Below are 14,558 nucleotides of genomic sequence, written 5' to 3'. Positions count from 1 at the left end.
CTACAGTTGTATTACAGAGCTTGACCTTTTGTTTTCTATCCTAATTATGAAATTGACTGCAGGTGCCGAGAGAACGCAGAGAATTGAAATATTCAGGGAAAGGGTGTCCAGCAGGAGAGAGCAAAGGTATGTATCTGTTTTCCATTCAAGTGTTTCATTCAGGCAAAATAATACGTCCCTGGGTGGGCTTGAACCACCAACCTTTCGGTTAACAGCCGAACGCGCTAACCGATTGCGCCACAGAGACGAGTGACTACAGCATCTTTCCTTAGACTCAATATATATCTTGATATGTACGTGCCTGCCTGGAGCTTGTCTTATATAAGCCATCATCATGTGAAACTTTGGCGTTGTCATGTCTGCTGCGCACACTTTGTTCATCTGTGTACAATTTAAGTGTGTGCACCTGATCACTGTCTTGGACAGAGCTATGCCTGTGTACTCCCCATGTGAAGCATTGGTGGTTCAGTGGTAGAATTCTCGCCTGCCACGCGGGAGGCCCGGGTTCGATTCCCGGCCAATGCAAGGCTGCGTTCCTTTGACTTTGTTTTCGAAAGGAAATATATGAACTCAGTGGGGAATAAAATGGTAAGCAGTGACCCCGACGTGATTTGACCACGCAACCTTCTGATCTGGAGTCAGACGCGCTACCGTTGCGCCACAAGGTCCTTACACTTACAGCCTTCAAGCCAGATCAACAAATGCTGATGGCCTTTTGACTTATTTTCCCCTCCTCATATGCCTACAGTTGTATTACAGGGCTAGGCCTTTTGTTTTCTATCCTAATTATGAAATTGACTGCAGGTGCAGAGAGAACGCAGAGGATTGAAATGTTCAGATAAAGGGTCTTAAGCAGGAGAGAGCAGAGGTACGTATCTGTGTTTCATTAAAGTGTTTCATGCCGGCAAAAAGGATACTTCCCTGGGTGGGCTTGAACCACCAACCTTTCTGTTAACAACCAAACGCGCTAACCATTTGCACCACAGAGGTTAATAACTGTAGCACAGTTCCTGAGACTCAATATATATCTTGATAATTGTGTGCCTGCCTGGAGCTTGTGTTATATAATGCGTCTTTATGCCATACAGCATTTCTCATTTGCTTAGTGTCTTGTTATTGTTGGACGTAATGATGAATAGACTACTGTCTAATGGTCTTAGAGCCAGTATTACTACCGGTCCCAGTGTATGAGACACATACATGACTTTTCTGTTGCCTGCTTAGCATAGCTCCCTGCTCCTCTGTAGGTGTGCTACCAGCCAGTAAGGCGTGTGCCTTGCCCATCAGATGTGTTATGTTAGACTTGACTTCTCTGTGAGCAAAGTCTCCCTCCCATAGCAGGTGCTTTCTCTGAACTCTTGACTTGTAAGACTGCTGGGAAAGGCCCTCCCTAGCCCCTCACTCAGATAGATACATTTACCTTCAGAGCTCAGCTTTGGAGAAAGAGATTGGGGAGAGAGCAAATAGGGGAAGGCCCATGGTGCACACTTTATTTTACATAAAAGCTGGGGCTTGTGGGAGGACAGGGACAAGAGGGTTCTCAGGGAAAGAAATCCCAGGAGTATTGATGGCTAGGCCCTGAAACACAACAATCCCGGATTGGCAAGGCACAATATGCCTGTGCAACAGGCCTGACCCTAGGCTTCCGGAGTTCTTGGTCACAAAAGGCTCCAGTGATCTAAGCCCGACCAGGGCTGTGCCCGACCAGGGCTGTAGGCCGCGTTGGGAGCGCGTTAGGGACGTGTAAAGGGACGCAGGGCGCAGAACTCTGCCCGTTTCACCCCAGCATTTAGGGGAGGACACAGAATCTGGGAAAGCCAGTGGGAAGGATTTTCCAGGAGGAGAGTTCAGTGAGATAATCTGAAACACAATAGTGCTGGTGATCTGGCGGGTGCATTCTGTGAACCACTTTTGTCGGGAGCAGCCTGCCATCATGCCCTGATAAACACAACTCTAGTCCCAAGCCAGTGACCTCAGCAAATGCAAAGACATTCATAGTTATAGTCTCCTGCATCTGATTCTTGCCATCTTTATGTGAAACGTTGGCGTTATCATGTCTGCTGCGCACACTTTGTTCATATGTGTACAATTTAAGTGTGTGCACCTGATCACTGTCTTGGGCAGAGCTCTGCCTGTGAACAACCCATGTGAAGCATTGGTGGTCCAGTGGTAGAATTCTCGCCTGCCACGCGGGAGGCCCGGGTTCGATTCCCAGCCAATGCAAGACTGCTTTCTTTTGACTTTGTTTTCGAAAGGAAATATATGACCTCAGTGGGGAATAAAATGGTAAGCAGTGACCCCGACGTGATTTGAACACGCAACCTTCTGATCTGGAGTCAGACGCGCTACCGTTGCGCCACGAGGTCCTTACACTTACAGCTTTCGGAGCCAGATCAACAAATGCTGTGGGCCTTTTGACTTATTTTCCCCTCCTCATATGCCTACAGTTGTATTACAGAGCTTGACCTTTTGTTTTCTATCCTAATTATGAAATTGACTGCAGGTGCCGAGAGAACGCAGAGAATTGAAATATTCAGGGAAAGGGTGTCCAGCAGGAGAGAGCAAAGGTATGTATCTGTTTTCCATTCAAGTGTTTCATTCAGGCAAAATAATACATCCCTGGGTGGGCTTGAACCACCAACCTTTCGGTTAACAGCCGAACGCGCTAACCGATTGCGCCACAGAGACGAGTGACTACAGCATCTTTCCTTAGACTCAATATATATCTTGATATGTATGTGCCTGCCTGGAGCTTGTCTTATATAAGCCATCATCATGTGAAACTTTGGCGTTGTCATGTCTGCTGCGCACACTTTGTTCATATGTGTACAATTTAAGTGTGTGCACCTGATCACTGTCTTGGACAGAGCTATGCCTGTGAACTCACCATGTGAAGCATTGGTGGTTCAGTGGTAGAATTCTCGCCTGCCACGCGGGAGGCCCGGGTTCGATTCCCGGCCAATGCAAGGCTGCGTTCCTTTGACTTTGTTTTCGAAAGGAAATATATGAACTCAGTGGGGAATAAAATGGTAAGCAGTGACCCCGAAGTGATTTGACCACGCAACCTTCTGATCTGGAGTCAGACGCGCTACCGTTGCGCCACAAGGTCCTTACACTTACAGCCTTCAAGCCAGATCAACAAATGCTGATGGCCTTTTGACTTATTTTCCCCTCCTCATATGCCTACAGTTGTATTACAGGGCTAGGCCTTTTGTTTTCTATCCTAATTATGAAATTGACTGCAGGTGCAGAGAGAACGCAGAGGATTGAAATGTTCAGATAAAGGGTCTTAAGCAGGAGAGAGCAGAGGTACGTATCTGTGTTTCATTAAAGTGTTTCATGCCGGCAAAAAGGATACTTCCCTGGGTGGGCTTGAACCACCAACCTTTCTGTTAACAACCGAACGCGCTAACCATTTGCACCACAGAGGTTAATAACTGTAGCACAGTTCCTGAGACTCAATATATATCTTGATAATTGTGTGCCTGCCTGGAGCTTGTGTTATATAATGCGTCTTTATGCCATACAGCATTTCTCATTTGCTTAGTGTCTTGTTATTGTTGGACGTAATGATGAATAGACTACTGTCTAATGGTCTTAGAGCCAGTATTACTACCGGTCCCAGTGTATGAGACACATACATGACTTTTCTGTTGCCTGCTTAGCATAGCTCCCTGCTCCTCTGTAGGTGTGCTACCAGCCAGTAAGGCGTGTGCCTTGCCCATCAGATGTGTTATGTTAGACTTGACTTCTCTGTGAGCAAAGTCTCCCTCCCATAGCAGGTGCTTTCTCTGAACTCTTGACTTGTAAGACTGCTGGGAAAGGCCCTCCCTAGCCCCTCACTCAGATAGATACATTTACCTTCAGAGCTCAGCTTTGGAGAAAGAGATTGGGGAGAGAGCAAATAGGGGAAGGCCCATGGTGCACACTTTATTTTACATAAAAGCTGGGGCTTGTGGGAGGACAGGGACAAGAGGGTTCTCAGGGAAAGAAATCCCAGGAGTATTGATGGCTAGGCCCTGAAACACAACAATCCCGGATTGGCAAGGCACAATATGCCTGTGCAACAGGCCTGACCCTAGGCTTCCGGAGTTCTTGGTCACAAAAGGCTCCAGTGATCTAAGCCCGACCAGGGCTGTAGGCCGCGTTGGGAGCGCGTTAGGGACGCGTAAAGGGACGCAGGGCGCAGAACTCTGCCCGTTTCACCCCAGCATTTAGGGGAGGACACAGAATCTGGGAAAGCCAGTGGGAAGGATTTTCCAGGAGGAGAGTTCAGTGAGATAATCTGAAACACAATAGTGCTGGTGATCTGGCGGGTGCATTCTGTGAACCACTTTTGTCGGGAGCAGCCTGCCATCATGCCCTGATAAACACAACTCTAGTCCCAAGCCAGTGACCTCAGCAAATGCAAAGACATTCATAGTTATAGTCTCCTGCATCTGATTCTTGCCATCTTCATGTGAAACGTTGGCGTTATCATATCTGCTGCGCACACTTTGTTCATATGTGTACAATTTAAGTGTGTGCACCTGATCACTGTCTTGGGCAGAGCTCTGCCTGTGAACAACCCATGTGAAGCATTGGTGGTTCAGTGGTAGAATTCTCGCCTGCCACGCGGGAGGCCCGGGTTAGATTCCTGGCCAATGCAAGACTGCTTTCTTTTGACTTTGTTTTCGAAAGGAAATATATGACCTCAGTGGGGAATAAAATGGTAAGCAGTGACCCCGACGTGATTTGAACACGCAACCTTCTGATCTGGAGTCAGACGCGCTACCGTTGCGCCACGAGGTCCTTACACTTACAGCTTTCGGAGCCAGATCAACAAATGCTGTGGGCCTTTTGACTTATTTTCCCCTCCTCATATGCCTACAGTTGTATTACAGAGCTTGACCTTTTGTTTTCTATCCTAATTATGAAATTGACTGCAGGTGCCGAGAGAACGCAGAGAATTGAAATATTCAGGGAAAGGGTGTCCAGCAGGAGAGAGCAAAGGTATGTATCTGTTTTCCATTCAAGTGTTTCATTCAGGCAAAATAATACGTCCCTGGGTGGGCTTGAACCACCAACCTTTCGGTTAACAGCCGAACGCGCTAACCGATTGCGCCACAGAGACGAGTGACTACAGCATCTTTCCTTAGACTCAATATATATCTTGATATGTATGTGCCTGCCTGGAGCTTGTCTTATATAAGCCATCATCATGTGAAACTTTGGCGTTGTCATGTCTGCTGCGCACACTTTGTTCATATGTGTACAATTTAAGTGTGTGCACCTGATCACTGTCTTGGACAGAGCTATGCCTGTGAACTCCCCATGTGAAGCATTGGTGGTTCAGTGGTAGAATTCTCGCCTGCCACGCGGGAGGCCCGGGTTCGATTCCCGGCCAATGCAAGGCTGCGTTCCTTTGACTTTGTTTTCGAAAGGAAATATATGAACTCAGTGGGGAATAAAATGGTAAGCAGTGACCCCGACGTGATTTGACCACGCAACCTTCTGATCTGGAGTCAGACGCGCTACCGTTGCGCCACAAGGTCCTTACACTTACAGCCTTCAAGCCAGATCAACAAATGCTGATGGCCTTTTGACTTATTTTCCCCTCCTCATATGCCTACAGTTGTATTACAGGGCTAGGCCTTTTGTTTTCTATCCTAATTATGAAATTGACTGCAGGTGCAGAGAGAACGCAGAGGATTGAAATGTTCAGATAAAGGGTCTTAAGCAGGAGAGAGCAGAGGTACGTATCTGTGTTTCATTAAAGTGTTTCATGCCGGCAAAAAGGATACTTCCCTGGGTGGGCTTGAACCACCAACCTTTCTGTTAACAACCGAACGCGCTAACCATTTGCACCACAGAAGTTAATAACTGTAGCACAGTTCCTGAGACTCAATATATATCTTGATAATTGTGTGCCTGCCTGGAGCTTGTGTTATATAATGCGTCTTTATGCCATACAGCATTTCTCATTTGCTTAGTGTCTTGTTATTGTTGGACGTAATGATGAATAGACTACTGTCTAATGGTCTTAGAGCCAGTATTACTACCGGTCCCAGTGTATGAGACACATACATGACTTTTCTGTTGCCTGCTTAGCATAGCTCCCTGCTCCTCTGTAGGTGTGCTACCAGCCAGTAAGGCGTGTGCCTTGCCCATCAGATGTGTTATGTTAGACTTGACTTCTCTGTGAGCAAAGTCTCCCTCCCATAGCAGGTGCTTTCTCTGAACTCTTGACTTGTAAGACTGCTGGGAAAGGCCCTCCCTAGCCCCTCACTCAGATAGATACATTTACCTTCAGAGCTCAGCTTTGGAGAAAGAGATTGGGGAGAGAGCAAATAGGGGAAGGCCCATGGTGCACACTTTATTTTACATAAAAGCTGGGGCTTGTGGGAGGACAGGGACAAGAGGGTTCTCAGGGAAAGAAATCCCAGGAGTATTGATGGCTAGGCCCTGAAACACAACAATCCCGGATTGGCAAGGCACAATATGCCTGTGCAACAGGCCTGACCCTAGGCTTCCGGAGTTCTTGGTCACAAAAGGCTCCAGTGATCTAAGCCCGACCAGGGCTGTAGGCCGCGTTGGGAGCGCGTTAGGGACGCGTAAAGGGACGCAGGGCGCAGAACTCTGCCCGTTTCACCCCAGCATTTAGGGGAGGACACAGAATCTGGGAAAGCCAGTGGGAAGGATTTTCCAGGAGGAGAGTTCAGTGAGATAATCTGAAACACAATAGTGCTGGTGATCTGGCGGGTGCATTCTGTGAACCACTTTTGTCGGGAGCAGCCTGCCATCATGCCCTGATAAACACAACTCTAGTCCCAAGCCAGTGACCTCAGCAAATGCAAAGACATTCATAGTTATAGTCTCCTGCATCTGATTCTTGCCATCTTCATGTGAAACGTTGGCGTTATCATGTCTGCTGCGCACACTTTGTTCATATGTGTACAATTTAAGTGTGTGCACCTGATCACTGTCTTGGGCAGAGCTCTGCCTGTGAACAACCCATGTGAAGCATTGGTGGTTCAGTGGTAGAATTCTCGCCTGCCACGCGGGAGGCCCGGGTTCGATTCCCGGCCAATACAAGACTGCTTTCTTTTGACTTTGTTTTCGAAAGGAAATATATGACCTCAGTGGGGAATAAAATGGTAAGCAGTGACCCCGACGTGATTTGAACACGCAACCTTCTGATCTGGAGTCAGACGCGCTACCGTTGCACCACGAGGTCCTTACACTTACAGCTTTCGGAGCCAGATCAACAAATGCTGTGGGCCTTTTGACTTATTTTCCCCTCCTCATATGCCTACAGTTGTATTACAGAGCTTGACCTTTTGTTTTCTATCCTAATTATGAAATTGACTGCAGGTGCAGAGAGAACGCAGAGAATTGAAATATTCAGGGAAAGGGTGTCCAGCAGGAGAGAGCAAAGGTATGTATCTGTTTTCCATTCAAGTGTTTCATTCAGGCAAAATAATACGTCCCTGGGTGGGCTTGAACCACCAACCTTTCGGTTAACAGCTGAACGCGCTAACCGATTGCGCCACAGAGACGAGTGACTACAGCATCTTTCCTTAGACTCAATATATATCTTGATATGTATGTGCCTGCCTGGAGCTTGTCTTATATAAGCCATCATCATGTGAAACTTTGGCGTTGTCATGTCTGCTGCGCACACTTTGTTCATCTGTGTACAATTTAAGTGTGTGCACCTGATCACTGTCTTGGACAGAGCTATGCCTGTGAACTCCCCATGTGAAGCATTGGTGGTTCAGTGGTAGAATTCTCGCCTGCCACGCGGGAGGCCCGGGTTCGATTCCCGGCCAATGCAAGGCTGCGTTCCTTTGACTTTGTTTTCGAAAGGAAATATATGAACTCAGTGGGGAATAAAATGGTAAGCAGTGACCCCGACGTGATTTGACCACGCAACCTTCTGATCTGGAGTCAGACGCGCTACCGTTGCGCCACAAGGTCCTTACACTTACAGCCTTCAAGCCAGATCAACAAATGCTGATGGCCTTTTGACTTATTTTCCCCTCCTCATATGCCTACAGTTGTATTACAGGGCTAGGCCTTTTGTTTTCTATCCTAATTATGAAATTGACTGCAGGTGCAGAGAGAACGCAGAGGATTGAAATGTTCAGATAAAGGGTCTTAAGCAGGAGAGAGCAGAGGTACGTATCTGTGTTTCATTAAAGTGTTTCATGCCGGCAAAAAGGATACTTCCCTGGGTGGGCTTGAACCACCAACCTTTCTGTTAACAACCAAACGCGCTAACCATTTGCACCACAGAGGTTAATAACTGTAGCACAGTTCCTGAGACTCAATATATATCTTGATAATTGTGTGCCTGCCTGGAGCTTGTGTTATATAATGCGTCTTTATGCCATACAGCATTTCTCATTTGCTTAGTGTCTTGTTATTGTTGGACGTAATGATGAATAGACTACTGTCTAATGGTCTTAGAGCCAGTATTACTACCGGTCCCAGTGTATGAGACACATACATGACTTTTCTGTTGCCTGCTTAGCATAGCTCCCTGCTCCTCTGTAGGTGTGCTACCAGCCAGTAAGGCGTGTGCCTTGCCCATCAGATGTGTTATGTTAGACTTGACTTCTCTGTGAGCAAAGTCTCCCTCCCATAGCAGGTGCTTTCTCTGAACTCTTGACTTGTAAGACTGCTGGGAAAGGCCCTCCCTAGCCCCTCACTCAGATAGATACATTTACCTTCAGAGCTCAGCTTTGGAGAAAGAGATTGGGGAGAGAGCAAATAGGGGAAGGCCCATGGTGCACACTTTATTTTACATAAAAGCTGGGGCTTGTGGGAGGACAGGGACAAGAGGGTTCTCAGGGAAAGAAATCCCAGGAGTATTGATGGCTAGGCCCTGAAACACAACAATCCCGGATTGGCAAGGCACAATATGCCTGTGCAACAGGCCTGACCCTAGGCTTCCGGAGTTCTTGGTCACAAAAGGCTCCAGTGATCTAAGCCCGACCAGGGCTGTGCCCGACCAGGGCTGTAGGCCGCGTTGGGAGCGCGTTAGGGACGTGTAAAGGGACGCAGGGCGCAGAACTCTGCCCGTTTCACCCCAGCATTTAGGGGAGGACACAGAATCTGGGAAAGCCAGTGGGAAGGATTTTCCAGGAGGAGAGTTCAGTGAGATAATCTGAAACACAATAGTGCTGGTGATCTGGCGGGTGCATTCTGTGAACCACTTTTGTCGGGAGCAGCCTGCCATCATGCCCTGATAAACACAACTCTAGTCCCAAGCCAGTGACCTCAGCAAATGCAAAGACATTCATAGTTATAGTCTCCTGCATCTGATTCTTGCCATCTTCATGTGAAACGTTGGCGTTATCATGTCTGCTGCGCACACTTTGTTCATATGTGTACAATTTAAGTGTGTGCACCTGATCACTGTCTTGGGCAGAGCTCTGCCTGTGAACAACCCATGTGAAGCATTGGTGGTTCAGTGGTAGAATTCTCGCCTGCCACGCGGGAGGCCCGGGTTCGATTCCCAGCCAATGCAAGACTGCTTTCTTTTGACTTTGTTTTCGAAAGGAAATATATGACCTCAGTGGGGAATAAAATGGTAAGCAGTGACCCCGACGTGATTTGAACACGCAACCTTCTGATCTGGAGTCAGACGCGCTACCGTTGCGCCACGAGGTCCTTACACTTACAGCTTTCGGAGCCAGATCAACAAATGCTGTGGGCCTTTTGACTTATTTTCCCCTCCTCATATGCCTACAGTTGTATTACAGAGCTTGACCTTTTGTTTTCTATCCTAATTATGAAATTGACTGCAGGTGCCGAGAGAACGCAGAGAATTGAAATATTCAGGGAAAGGGTGTCCAGCAGGAGAGAGCAAAGGTATGTATCTGTTTTCCATTCAAGTGTTTCATTCAGGCAAAATAATACGTCCCTGGGTGGGCTTGAACCACCAACCTTTCGGTTAACAGCCGAACGCGCTAACCGATTGCGCCACAGAGACGAGTGACTACAGCATCTTTCCTTAGACTCAATATATATCTTGATATGTATGTGCCTGCCTGGAGCTTGTCTTATATAAGCCATCATCATGTGAAACTTTGGCGTTGTCATGTCTGCTGCGCACACTTTGTTCATATGTGTACAATTTAAGTGTGTGCACCTGATCACTGTCTTGGACAGAGCTATGCCTGTGAACTCCCCATGTGAAGCATTGGTGGTTCAGTGGTAGAATTCTCGCCTGCCACGCGGGAGGCCCGGGTTCGATTCCCGGCCAATGCAAGGCTGCGTTCCTTTGACTTTGTTTTCGAAAGGAAATATATGAACTCAGTGGGGAATAAAATGGTAAGCAGTGACCCCGACGTGATTTGACCACGCAACCTTCTGATCTGGAGTCAGACGCGCTACCGTTGCGCCACAAGGTCCTTACACTTACAGCCTTCAAGCCAGATCAACAAATGCTGATGGCCTTTTGACTTATTTTCCCCTCCTCATATGCCTACAGTTGTATTACAGGGCTAGGCCTTTTGTTTTCTATCCTAATTATGAAATTGACTGCAGGTGCAGAGAGAACGCAGAGGATTGAAATGTTCAGATAAAGGGTCTTAAGCAGGAGAGAGCAGAGGTACGTATCTGTGTTTCATTAAAGTGTTTCATGCCGGCAAAAAGGATACTTCCCTGGGTGGGCTTGAACCACCAACCTTTCTGTTAACAACCGAACGCGCTAACCATTTGCACCACAGAGGTTAATAACTGTAGCACAGTTCCTGAGACTCAATATATATCTTGATAATTGTGTGCCTGCCTGGAGCTTGTGTTATATAATGCGTCTTTATGCCATACAGCATTTCTCATTTGCTTAGTGTTTTGTTATTGTTGGACGTAATGATGAATAGACTACTGTCTAATGGTCTTAGAGCCAGTATTACTACCGGTCCCAGTGTATGAGACACATACATGACTTTTCTGTTGCCTGCTTAGCATAGCTCCCTGCTCCTCTGTAGGTGTGCTACCAGCCAGTAAGGCGTGTGCCTTGCCCATCAGATGTGTTATGTTAGACTTGACTTCTCTGTGAGCAAAGTCTCCCTCCCATAGCAGGTGGTTTCTCTGAACTCTTGACTTGTAAGACTGCTGGGAAAGGCCCTCCCTAGCCCCTCACTCAGATAGATACATTTACCTTCAGAGCTCAGCTTTGGAGAAAGAGATTGGGGAGAGAGCAAATAGGGGAAGGCCCATGGTGCACACTTTATTTTACATAAAAGCTGGGGCTTGTGGGAGGACAGGGACAAGAGGGTTCTCAGGGAAAGAAATCCCAGGAGTATTGATGGCTAGGCCCTGAAACACAACAATCCCGGATTGGCAAGGCACAATATGCCTGTGCAACAGGCCTGACCCTAGGCTTCCGGAGTTCTTGGTCACAAAAGGCTCCAGTGATCTAAGCCCGACCAGGGCTGTAGGCCGCGTTGGGAGCGCGTTAGGGACGCGTAAAGGGACGCAGGGCGCAGAACTCTGCCCGTTTCACCCCAGCATTTAGGGGAGGACACAGAATCTGGGAAAGCCAGTGGGAAGGATTTTCCAGGAGGAGAGTTCAGTGAGATAATCTGAAACACAATAGTGCTGGTGATCTGGCGGGTGCATTCTGTGAACCACTTTTGTCGGGAGCAGCCTGCCATCATGCCCTGATAAACACAACTCTAGTCCCAAGCCAGTGACCTCAGCAAATGCAAAGACATTCATAGTTATAGTCTCCTGCATCTGATTCTTGCCATCTTCATGTGAAACGTTGGCGTTATCATGTCTGCTGCGCACACTTTGTTCATATGTGTACAATTTAAGTGTGTGCACCTGATCACTGTCTTGGGCAGAGCTCTGCCTGTGAACAACCCATGTGAAGCATTGGTGGTTCAGTGGTAGAATTCTCGCCTGCCACGCGGGAGGCCCGGGTTCGATTCCCGGCCAATACAAGACTGCTTTCTTTTGACTTTGTTTTCGAAAGGAAATATATGACCTCAGTGGGGAATAAAATGGTAAGCAGTGACCCCGACGTGATTTGAACACGCAACCTTCTGATCTGGAGTCAGACGCGCTACCGTTGCACCACGAGGTCCTTACACTTACAGCTTTCGGAGCCAGATCAACAAATGCTGTGGGCCTTTTGACTTATTTTCCCCTCCTCATATGCCTACAGTTGTATTACAGAGCTTGACCTTTTGTTTTCTATCCTAATTATGAAATTGACTGCAGGTGCCGAGAGAACGCAGAGAATTGAAATATTCAGGGAAAGGGTGTCCAGCAGGAGAGAGCAAAGGTATGTATCTGTTTTCCATTCAAGTGTTTCATTCAGGCAAAATAATACGTCCCTGGGTGGGCTTGAACCACCAACCTTTCGGTTAACAGCCGAACGCGCTAACCGATTGCGCCACAGAGACGAGTGACTACAGCGTCTTTCCTTAGACTCAATATATATCTTGATATGTATGTGCCTGCCTGGAGCTTGTCTTATATAAGCCATCATCATGTGAAACTTTGGCGTTGTCATGTCTGCTGCGCACACTTTGTTCATCTGTGTACAATTTAAGTGTGTGCACCTGATCACTGTCTTGGACAGAGCTATGCCTGTGAACTCCCCATGTGAAGCATTGGTGGTTCAGTGGTAGAATTCTCGCCTGCCACGCGGGAGGCCCGGGTTCGATTCCCGGCCAATGCAAGGCTGCGTTCCTTTGACTTTGTTTTCGAAAGGAAATATATGAACTCAGTGGGGAATAAAATGGTAAGCAGTGACCCCGACGTGATTTGACCACGCAACCTTCTGATCTGGAGTCAGACGCGCTACCGTTGCGCCACAAGGTCCTTACACTTACAGCCTTCAAGCCAGATCAACAAATGCTGATGGCCTTTTGACTTATTTTCCCCTCCTCATATGCCTACAGTTGTATTACAGGGCTAGGCCTTTTGTTTTCTATCCTAATTATGAAATTGACTGCAGGTGCAGAGAGAACGCAGAGGATTGAAATGTTCAGATAAAGGGTCTTAAGCAGGAGAGAGCAGAGGTACGTATCTGTGTTTCATTAAAGTGTTTCATGCCGGCAAAAAGGATACTTCCCTGGGTGGGCTTGAACCACCAACCTTTCTGTTAACAACCGAACGCGCTAACCATTTGCACCACAGAGGTTAATAACTGTAGCACAGTTCCTGAGACTCAATATATATCTTGATAATTGTGTGCCTGCCTGGAGCTTGTGTTATATAATGCGTCTTTATGCCATACAGCATTTCTCATTTGCTTAGTGTCTTGTTATTGTTGGACGTAATGATGAATAGACTACTGTCTAATGGTCTTAGAGCCAGTATTACTACCGGTCCCAGTGTATGAGACACATACATGACTTTTCTGTTGCCTGCTTAGCATAGCTCCCTGCTCCTCTGTAGGTGTGCTACCAGCCAGTAAGGCGTGTGCCTTGCCCATCAGATGTGTTATGTTAGACTTGACTTCTCTGTGAGCAAAGTCTCCCTCCCATAGCAGGTGCTTTCTCTGAACTCTTGACTTGTAAGACTGCTGGGAAAGGCCCTCCCTAGCCCCTCACTCAGATAGATACATTTACCTTCAGAGCTCAGCTTTGGAGAAAGAGATTGGGGAGAGAGCAAATAGGGGAAGGCCCATGGTGCACACTTTATTTTACATAAAAGCTGGGGCTTGTGGGAGGACAGGGACAAGAGGGTTCTCAGGGAAAGAAATCCCAGGAGTATTGATGGCTAGGCCCTGAAACACAACAATCCCGGATTGGCAAGGCACAATATGCCTGTGCAACAGGCCTGACCCTAGGCTTCCGGAGTTCTTGGTCACAAAAGGCTCCAGTGATCTAAGCCCGACCAGGGCTGTAGGCCGCGTTGGGAGCGCGTTAGGGACGCGTAAAGGGACGCAGGGCGCAGAACTCTGCCCGTTTCACCCCAGCATTTAGGGGAGGACACAGAATCTGGGAAAGCCAGTGGGAAGGATTTTCCAGGAGGAGAGTTCAGTGAGATAATCTGAAACACAATAGTGCTGGTGATCTGGCGGGTGCATTCTGTGAACCACTTTTGTCGGGAGCAGCCTGCCATCATGCCCTGATAAACACAACTCTAGTCCCAAGCCAGTGACCTCAGCAAATGCAAAGACATTCATAGTTATAGTCTCCTGCATCTGATTCTTGCCATCTTCATGTGAAACGTTGGCGTTATCATGTCTGCTGCGCACACTTTGTTCATATGTGTACAATTTAAGTGTGTGCACCTGATCACTGTCTTGGGCAGAGCTCTGCCTGTGAACAACCCATGTGAAGCATTGGTGGTTCAGTGGTAGAATTCTCGCCTGCCACGCGGGAGGCCCGGGTTCGATTCCCGGCCAATACAAGACTGCTTTCTTTTGACTTTGTTTTCGAAAGGAAATATATGACCTCAGTGGGGAATAAAATGGTAAGCAGTGACCCCGACGTGATTTGAACACGCAACCTTCTGATCTGGAGTCAGACGCGCTACCGTTGCACCACGAAGTCCTTACACTTACAGCTTTCGGAGCCAGATCAACAAATGCTGTGGGCCTTTTG

At 47.6% G+C, this 14,558-nt stretch overlaps 21 non-coding genes across 21 annotated transcripts; 9 read left to right on the top strand and 12 right to left on the bottom strand.

Moving 5' to 3' along the window:
• Positions 1-173: 173 nt before the first annotated feature.
• TRNAN-GUU (transfer RNA asparagine (anticodon GUU)) lies at positions 174-247 on the bottom strand. The gene has a single exon. It is a non-coding gene; the product is annotated as a tRNA-Asn (tRNA).
• A 207-nt stretch (positions 248-454) lies between these two features.
• TRNAG-GCC (transfer RNA glycine (anticodon GCC)) lies at positions 455-525 on the top strand. Its single transcript has one exon. It is a non-coding gene; the product is annotated as a tRNA-Gly (tRNA).
• A 1,769-nt stretch (positions 526-2,294) lies between these two features.
• Positions 2,295-2,366, bottom strand: TRNAW-CCA (transfer RNA tryptophan (anticodon CCA)). The gene has a single exon. It is a non-coding gene; the product is annotated as a tRNA-Trp (tRNA).
• Positions 2,367-2,614: 248 nt separating this feature from the next.
• TRNAN-GUU (transfer RNA asparagine (anticodon GUU)) lies at positions 2,615-2,688 on the bottom strand. The gene has a single exon. It is a non-coding gene; the product is annotated as a tRNA-Asn (tRNA).
• A 207-nt stretch (positions 2,689-2,895) lies between these two features.
• Positions 2,896-2,966, top strand: TRNAG-GCC (transfer RNA glycine (anticodon GCC)). The gene has a single exon. It is a non-coding gene; the product is annotated as a tRNA-Gly (tRNA).
• Positions 2,967-4,719: 1,753 nt separating this feature from the next.
• Positions 4,720-4,791, bottom strand: TRNAW-CCA (transfer RNA tryptophan (anticodon CCA)). Its single transcript has one exon. It is a non-coding gene; the product is annotated as a tRNA-Trp (tRNA).
• A 248-nt stretch (positions 4,792-5,039) lies between these two features.
• On the bottom strand, positions 5,040-5,113 carry TRNAN-GUU (transfer RNA asparagine (anticodon GUU)). Its single transcript has one exon. It is a non-coding gene; the product is annotated as a tRNA-Asn (tRNA).
• A 207-nt stretch (positions 5,114-5,320) lies between these two features.
• TRNAG-GCC (transfer RNA glycine (anticodon GCC)) lies at positions 5,321-5,391 on the top strand. The gene has a single exon. It is a non-coding gene; the product is annotated as a tRNA-Gly (tRNA).
• A 1,611-nt stretch (positions 5,392-7,002) lies between these two features.
• Positions 7,003-7,073, top strand: TRNAG-GCC (transfer RNA glycine (anticodon GCC)). The gene has a single exon. It is a non-coding gene; the product is annotated as a tRNA-Gly (tRNA).
• Positions 7,074-7,144: 71 nt separating this feature from the next.
• On the bottom strand, positions 7,145-7,216 carry TRNAW-CCA (transfer RNA tryptophan (anticodon CCA)). The gene has a single exon. It is a non-coding gene; the product is annotated as a tRNA-Trp (tRNA).
• A 248-nt stretch (positions 7,217-7,464) lies between these two features.
• On the bottom strand, positions 7,465-7,538 carry TRNAN-GUU (transfer RNA asparagine (anticodon GUU)). The gene has a single exon. It is a non-coding gene; the product is annotated as a tRNA-Asn (tRNA).
• Positions 7,539-7,745: 207 nt separating this feature from the next.
• On the top strand, positions 7,746-7,816 carry TRNAG-GCC (transfer RNA glycine (anticodon GCC)). The gene has a single exon. It is a non-coding gene; the product is annotated as a tRNA-Gly (tRNA).
• A 1,769-nt stretch (positions 7,817-9,585) lies between these two features.
• TRNAW-CCA (transfer RNA tryptophan (anticodon CCA)) lies at positions 9,586-9,657 on the bottom strand. Its single transcript has one exon. It is a non-coding gene; the product is annotated as a tRNA-Trp (tRNA).
• Positions 9,658-9,905: 248 nt separating this feature from the next.
• TRNAN-GUU (transfer RNA asparagine (anticodon GUU)) lies at positions 9,906-9,979 on the bottom strand. The gene has a single exon. It is a non-coding gene; the product is annotated as a tRNA-Asn (tRNA).
• Positions 9,980-10,186: 207 nt separating this feature from the next.
• On the top strand, positions 10,187-10,257 carry TRNAG-GCC (transfer RNA glycine (anticodon GCC)). The gene has a single exon. It is a non-coding gene; the product is annotated as a tRNA-Gly (tRNA).
• Positions 10,258-11,868: 1,611 nt separating this feature from the next.
• TRNAG-GCC (transfer RNA glycine (anticodon GCC)) lies at positions 11,869-11,939 on the top strand. Its single transcript has one exon. It is a non-coding gene; the product is annotated as a tRNA-Gly (tRNA).
• A 71-nt stretch (positions 11,940-12,010) lies between these two features.
• On the bottom strand, positions 12,011-12,082 carry TRNAW-CCA (transfer RNA tryptophan (anticodon CCA)). Its single transcript has one exon. It is a non-coding gene; the product is annotated as a tRNA-Trp (tRNA).
• Positions 12,083-12,330: 248 nt separating this feature from the next.
• On the bottom strand, positions 12,331-12,404 carry TRNAN-GUU (transfer RNA asparagine (anticodon GUU)). The gene has a single exon. It is a non-coding gene; the product is annotated as a tRNA-Asn (tRNA).
• A 207-nt stretch (positions 12,405-12,611) lies between these two features.
• Positions 12,612-12,682, top strand: TRNAG-GCC (transfer RNA glycine (anticodon GCC)). Its single transcript has one exon. It is a non-coding gene; the product is annotated as a tRNA-Gly (tRNA).
• Positions 12,683-14,293: 1,611 nt separating this feature from the next.
• On the top strand, positions 14,294-14,364 carry TRNAG-GCC (transfer RNA glycine (anticodon GCC)). Its single transcript has one exon. It is a non-coding gene; the product is annotated as a tRNA-Gly (tRNA).
• A 71-nt stretch (positions 14,365-14,435) lies between these two features.
• TRNAW-CCA (transfer RNA tryptophan (anticodon CCA)) lies at positions 14,436-14,507 on the bottom strand. The gene has a single exon. It is a non-coding gene; the product is annotated as a tRNA-Trp (tRNA).
• Positions 14,508-14,558: the final 51 nt, after the last annotated feature.

This window comes from Lissotriton helveticus, chromosome 1_2 (assembly GCF_964261635.1).
Source record: "Lissotriton helveticus chromosome 1_2, aLisHel1.1, whole genome shotgun sequence".
NCBI lineage: Eukaryota > Metazoa > Chordata > Amphibia > Caudata > Salamandridae > Lissotriton > Lissotriton helveticus.
The sequence above is the reverse complement of the archived record's forward strand: the minus strand, read 5'-3'. Positions and strand labels throughout refer to the sequence as shown.